The sequence below is a fragment of the Malaya genurostris genome, chromosome 2 (assembly GCF_030247185.1).
Source record: "Malaya genurostris strain Urasoe2022 chromosome 2, Malgen_1.1, whole genome shotgun sequence".
In the NCBI taxonomy this organism is placed as follows: Eukaryota; Metazoa; Arthropoda; class Insecta; order Diptera; family Culicidae; genus Malaya; species Malaya genurostris.
In genome coordinates, this window is record NC_080571.1 from 101640154 (window position 1) to 101647440 (window position 7287).

Below are 7287 nucleotides of genomic sequence, written 5' to 3' on the forward strand. Positions count from 1 at the left end.
TTGTCATTATTTTTCCGAAACTCTCAATATTTGGTATTAAGTTCATTTGTATTTCTTAATCTGAATAGTTAAATATTATACTCGATTTTCCCGTAATGATTGCAAAATGTTTCATCCGCTCGCATTGTCTTCATTCAGACGTTAACTATTGGTAATTACTTTTTTCTCTGATGCTACTTCCATTATAAGAACGTACATGCACTTCCGGTGAAACTCTCAACGGGTGAGCACGTTGCATCGTGTTAGTCCGGGGAAAATTCGAGTATTTCGCAAGAAAGAAAGGTTTTTCAGCCGTACTTTGACGATTCGACGCAGCCACACAGCGAGATTTTCGCTTGTAGTCAAGTGAAAAGAAAGTCCACTGGACTATAAACGAAAATTAACTGGCAATATAGCCTTAGTTGCTGTGCCATCAATTCGGCGTCATCTCAAGTGAGGTGACGCCAACCAGAAAGGAAGAAGAAGAAGAACCTACATTCACTTCACTTGGTTTCCACCGTGAAGTGATACCTATAATAAGGGTCACAATCACTTCACATTGGAGTTAATGAAAAAACAACTTCACTTGGTTTTCATCGTGTAGTGATATCGGTAATAAGGGCCACTATTCGAATGCATTAAACATCGTGTTATCCAACCTGATACTTTGAGAGGATGGCAGAAGCATACTTCCAGCTACAAGCTCAGGGTAATTATAAATGCGTCGAAGACGAAATAACAGATCGGCTGAAAAGTTCGTATCGTTTCTATGAGAGGGCGCCACTAGAATTAAATCCATACCATTTTCAGTTAGTACCAACCTTCAAAAGATACGTGTATAAATTTGACAGCTGTCTGATTATTAGTTTGTGAGATATTGCATTTTGAGTGAAGCTACTTTTGTTATTGTGAAAAAAATGGAAAAAAGGAATTTCGTGTGTTGATGAAACACTACTTTTTGATGAAAAAAAGTGCCGCCGATACCAAAAAATGGCTTGATGAGTGTTATCCAGACTCTGCACCGGGCGAAGCAACAATTCGTAAGTGATTTGCAAAATTTCGTACTGGTCATATGAGCACCGAAGACGATGAAAGCAGTGGACGTCCAAAAGAGGCTGTTACCGATGAAAACGTGAAAAAAATCCACAAAATGATTTTCAATGACCGTTGTTTCCTCGAAAGGTTCTCTTAAGGAGGCTGGCAGCTTTGTGTACCGTGTGATCTAGGCGACACCTCCTATAGTGGGGGATACGCGTTAGTTCTACACAAATAGCACAATAGTGCGCGGCTCGTTCGGATCGTTTTAGCTAGCACCACTGCTTACCTTCCACAGCTTTATGGTTCGACTTCTCGGTGGTGACGACTTGACCTGTTGACTTCGAACACGATGGTACTTTCACAAACTGTAGTTATAGACTTTTAAAGAGTGAGGACTCTGCGCTTTGAATTCTGATTTAAGACTGACTTTATTTACAAAATTATTAATATTTATATACAGATTTCCTTACGATAATACAATACAATTTAGATGCTACAATCCGATGCTACACTACAACCTTCTCTTTCACCCTACTTGTACCCAAACTGCCTGTACGGATAGTTCAGTTGGGTCGAATATTTACGTTTCTTACCCGCCTATTCTGAGGAAATCGGGTTCCTCGATTTCCGAGCGCGGCTGATCCGGTCGGCCCTCATCTTTGTTTCGGTGCAATTTAGTTTTATTTCAGGTTCAGCATATTTAATTAGTAAACACCGAACGTAGTTTATATTTGCCGGCCGTCTGGGCCGCTATCTACCTATTCGAGTTTGAAACCCTTTTTCGTCCCTTTGCTATGTGCGTAGCTTCGCTTGTTTGGGTTCGAGAAAGCTGTGTGGTCTGTTTGTTGATTTTATTATTAGGCAATAAACTTAGGGATAAGCCCTTCTGTGCTTGTTCTCTAATTTCAAATGCACTTGGCAGTCTTATCTTCGGTTATGAAATATCATGTTGCCTTTTGACCTGACTGTTTATTGCTTATAATCATGATATACAAGTGATCCTTCGTTGGTTTAAATCAAATACTTTTATTGCCTATTTCTTGCATCCTAATCTCAAGATGTGAAATCTAATGTAAGCACTTTCAAGGATTGCTACGCAAGGCAACAACCGTAAAGTGAAGTTGATCGAGATAGCTGACACCCTAAAGGTATCAAAGGAACGTGTTGGACATATTATTCACGAATATTTGGATATGAGAAAGCTTTGTGCAAAATGGGTGCCGCGTGAGCTCACAATCGATCAAAAACAACAACGAATTGATGATTCTGAGCAGTGTTTGGAGCTGTTATATCGAAATAAAACCGATTTTTTTCGTCGATATATAACAATGGACGAATCATGGCTCCATCACTTCACTCCGGAGTCCAATCGACAGTCAGATGAGTGGACTGCACGCGATGAACCGAACCCAAAGCGTGGAAAGACTCAACAATCGGCCGGTAAGGTTATGGCGTCTGTATTTTGGGATTCGCATGGTATAATTTTCATCGACTACCTTGAAAAGGGAAAAACCATCAACAGTGACTATTATATAGCGTTATTAGAGCATTTGAAGGACGAAATTTCAAAAAAACGGCCTCATTTGAAGAAGAAAAAAGTTTTGTTTCATCAAGACAATGCACCGTGTCACAAGTCGATGAAAACCATGCTGAAATTGAACGAATTGGGCTTCGAATTGCTCCCTCATCCACCGTATTCTCCAGATTTGGCTCCCAGTGACTTTTTCCTGTTCTCAGACCTCAAGAGAATGCTCGCTGGTAAAAAATTTAGAAGCAATGAAGAGGTAATCGCTGAAACTGAGGCCTATTTTGAGGCAAAGGACAAATCGTACTACAAAAATGGTATCGAAAAGTTGGAAGATCGCTATAATCGCTGTATCGCCTCTGATGACAATTATGTTGAATAATAAAAACGAATTTTGGCAAAAAAATGTGTGTTTCTATTAAACGATACGAACTTTTCAGCCGAACTGTTATACGGAAGTAACAAACCGAAGGACGATCACCTGTGTTCTATTTCTGCTATATTCCGCAAGGCGTGAAATGAAAGACGACCACGACGTACTATTCAACTTTCGGTTTATTCGTGGCGCAACGTTTTTCGGGGGCGGTAAATCAATCCTTGGGACCTTTTTTTTCTACATATCGATCTCTCCAGAGATGGTGCTGAATTAACTTTTTTTTGTTCACTAAACCAAGGATGGGGGTAAATTAAGTTTTGCTCTGGGCGCAAATTTTCCTAGGTACACCCAGTGGCGTACCAGGGAAATTTGGCGCCCGGGGCAAAAAAGCAAAATAAAAGATTTTGCCACCCCCATCGTTGGTTTTCGGATAGCTGAAATCCATCCCCGGAAAGATGGCTTGGGTGAGCAAAAAAAAAGTTTGCAAGGATTCATTTACCGCCCCCTAAACCCGGGGCTAGTGAGTAAATTTGCATGTAAATTTTTCGATTTCTTTTGTAAGCAGACTCTGCAATTTCCGAAAGTTTTATATACCTAAAATCGTCAAATTTACAAACATTTAAAAATGCGTTGTTTGTTTTTGTTCGTCATACTTATAAAGTTCAAAACTTTCATTGGAGGCTTTCTACCCAAGTAACAATTTTTGTTACGCTAGCTTGTTTGTGACTAGTTTGCAACCAGATATTTGAGTGATTGTTACTAACATCTAACTACTCGCATAACTCAAAAAGCGCATTTTCTACTAGTTGTTAAGTCGGCTAAAAATAGGTTGTCGTTACGTTGTAATGCCATACTGAAATAACTTATCTTTTCATAACTTGAAAATAACTTGTTTCCAAATAAACTAGTTGAAACTTAGTCACCATTATAAACATTGAATAAATCCAGAATACTTTTCTATCATCAATAAAAAAGCAGAAGAATACTTTAAGTCACAAACTTGATACAAGGTACAAATTTCGCAACGATCCAAAAATTGTCGAGCGGAATTCAATTTTACTTTACTGTTTTTTATGCGCCTTCAATCAAAATCTGTTTATGAAAATATAAAAAATAAACAACAAAATAACCCTATGTTCAGAATGCTCAAAATTATTCCAAGTAGAGTGTTTTCTCATAATTTTAAATTCATATATCATGAGAACTATAATATTATCACATTCGATGTTCAATCCCTATATTATTTTCTTCGTGTTTATGACAGTGCATAGAACAAAAATGACTTTTCAGCCTTTCACTATTTTCGGCAAAAAGTAGTTTTGAAGAAAGTAATATCCTGGTTTTATTTACGTTACATACACTTCTTGAGACTCCATATTGTGTTCGCCATATTCAAGCCAACAAAGGTTGTTTTGTTTGCATTTTAGTTATCATAACGTTGGGAAAACTTAACGATAACTACCTGAATTAATGAAGAAATTATATGTTATAATCTTATAATATCTAAGTTATTGCTATATCAATTCACAGTAACGATTCACATATACGTTAACGTATTTATAATGGTTTCGCAACGGAAAATAAACCTTTTTTCAACTAGTAGCTAAAAACATAGCTGTGATCAAAGATATGTTAGAATCAAGTAACGATAACTTACAAATGATAGTTAGTTTAATGTTTACGTTGTAAAGAAACACTGTTGTCACCTTGTTTTAACCAGTATAACATAAAAAAAACATGTTCGTGCTCTTGTTGCAACACAGTTGGGTTAAGTGGTATCAAAACTAGTTATGGGTTGCTACTATTGAAGTCAAATAAACTTATTTTCAACTGGTGGCTAGAAGCATTGTTGTGATTAAAGATATGTTTGGCTTAAGTAACGATAGCTTATAAATTATATTTAATTCAATATGACACAAAGATGTTATGATTGGAAACCTAAATAACTATTTCGTAACTAGTTATGTTATGATGAAACATTGCTGTCACCATGTTTTAACCAGTATAACATAAAAAACATATTCGTGCTCTTGTTGCAACATAGTTTGGACTTTGTCGTATCAAACTAGTTGCGGATTGCTACTTGGGTAGTATGTAGACGTAAAAATTTTACCTTGCCTCTCTACCAGGAGTTGGACAGTTGTTTCACTATCTGTTGTGCTGAAGTTTTTAACATTTTTATATCAAGCATTAGAGCGAATAGAGAAATAAATCGTCTGGTGGATTAAAGGCAATTACAGATTTGAAATGTAATTATCCCTAGCGGCAAGAATGATTTGTTTGTTCGCTAAAAGCATCAAAAAGAATGTATCTGTTAAAGACGACTGAATTTTTAGAGTAGACGATTTACAATTTATTGTATAATAGTTTACTTTATAGTTAATATTGATAATGTTTCGAGTGAAGCACGATGGTTTGAAGACAACGACGTCGATTAATACAAAGTATCATTGTATAATTATTCCGGTTATAAAAACATTGTCATTTTACGGTCAATTTGAAAAAATATGTTTCTGGTTTGAGGTCTCAAAATGGTTGAATCAAATCGAGGGACAGTTTTGCTATCTGCGACATTTTGTCGCTATCTTGTCGTATCCACCCTCCTGGTATGGAAGCTGATTCCTGAAACCGACGCATTTTGTTTTGGTGGCGTTGCTGTCACCAATATGTTAAGCTAAGTTCGTATCATACAATTAAGCTACACTGGTGTCAAAAGTTAATTTCTTCAAACCCAATATAAATATAACACTAGTCTAGTATTCTCTATAAAACAACTAATTTGACCTCTTTTTGAACAAGAAAAAGAACTTGTGGTTTATTATAGTTTGATTATATTCCATCGAAATCGTTTCCTTATGTTGGTGCAACCGCACGAAGAAAAATGTGAAAGTGTGAACACTGCTTAGACACAGCATTTGACAGCGAACTAGAACCAAAGAACCAAAATTTTCGGGTTCAAGCCAATTGTATACAGATGACAATCGTGTCACCGGGGTGGTCGTATCGTAATCTTTGTTAACCCCCTCTTAGAAAAAACGCTCAACGGTGATCCTTCGTTGGTCCAATACGTTAGATCGTTAGTCCAGTGAACGTCCAATCAATCGTTCAACGAAGATCTTCGTTTGCCTATTTTGAAACAGACCGTTCAACCGAGTGCCACTTTTTTCATTCAACAAACCCGGCAGACAGAGGTCCATTGTTGAGCCATTTTTAATATGAGGAGTTTGAGCCCCGTTGGATTAGTTTTACTGGAGAATTTTCGAAGTTTTTCCACTTGTTTTTTAATTAACACTACATTCCTGTACAATACTTCTACTTCACGTAGAATAACAACAAATTTTCTTTCTATATTAAGGAAAACCTAATTTCTCTCTATTTTTGCAAGAGAAAACCAACAACAAACCGTTCCAGCAAATTGAACGAATAGCGGCCCTTACACGAGCATTAAAAATGTAATTTTAAATGATGACTAACTAATGATATATTTCAAATTTGTTAGAATTTTCGTCATTAGTGCACCATTACACGTTCATTAAAATGATATTATTTTTTAGTAATGACATTTTTAATGACTCGTGTAAGGGCCGCTAATATTTCGTGCAGTATGCCGTTCAACAAACGCTCAACGACCAACAAATATGATCGCTTGCTGAATGGGCCGCCAGTGAAAATTACAATACATGCACTCAAAATAATAATCATATTATAGTTACGTGAAAAGTTATGTGAATATTTTCCACCCTACTTTTCACGTAGGTTTTAATGGACTGGCATTTAAAAGCTGTTTAATCCAGTAAAAGTTACGTGTTCCATAGGTAAAATGTAATGTACTGTTCATATCACATTTATCTATCAGTTCATATCAAATTTAGATACCAGAAAATTACTATTTTATATATTGGTTGAAGTCAAAAGGGAGATTTCAGATTTTGATATAAATCTATGACATAAAAAATGCCATGAAATATAAAACATTTATTTCAGAAAATTGTCATATAATTCCAATGGCTTAAAAAGCAACTAATAACGTCGTGGTATCTCAAATCGACAAGCCTCCAGAAATCGTTTTTGTTGTCACTGCCATCCAACCGAAGCCGAAGTCGAGATCCAAGAACTCCCACAACACTACCGATGCAGGTTGAAGTCGCATTACATGGTTCCAGTGCCTCTAGCTTCATACCGACGGCCTGTTTGAAGCATTCGGAAGGAGCGGGTAAACTTCCGGACTCACGCAGGCACTCGGTCCAGTTGAACACATGGAAACTTTCATACTGGAATGGTCCAGTCGATGGAGTAAAAAATTGTAATTAAATAACTTTTCTCGCAAATATTTACACTACTTACACTTCGAGGGCCACTGCTCGCCATT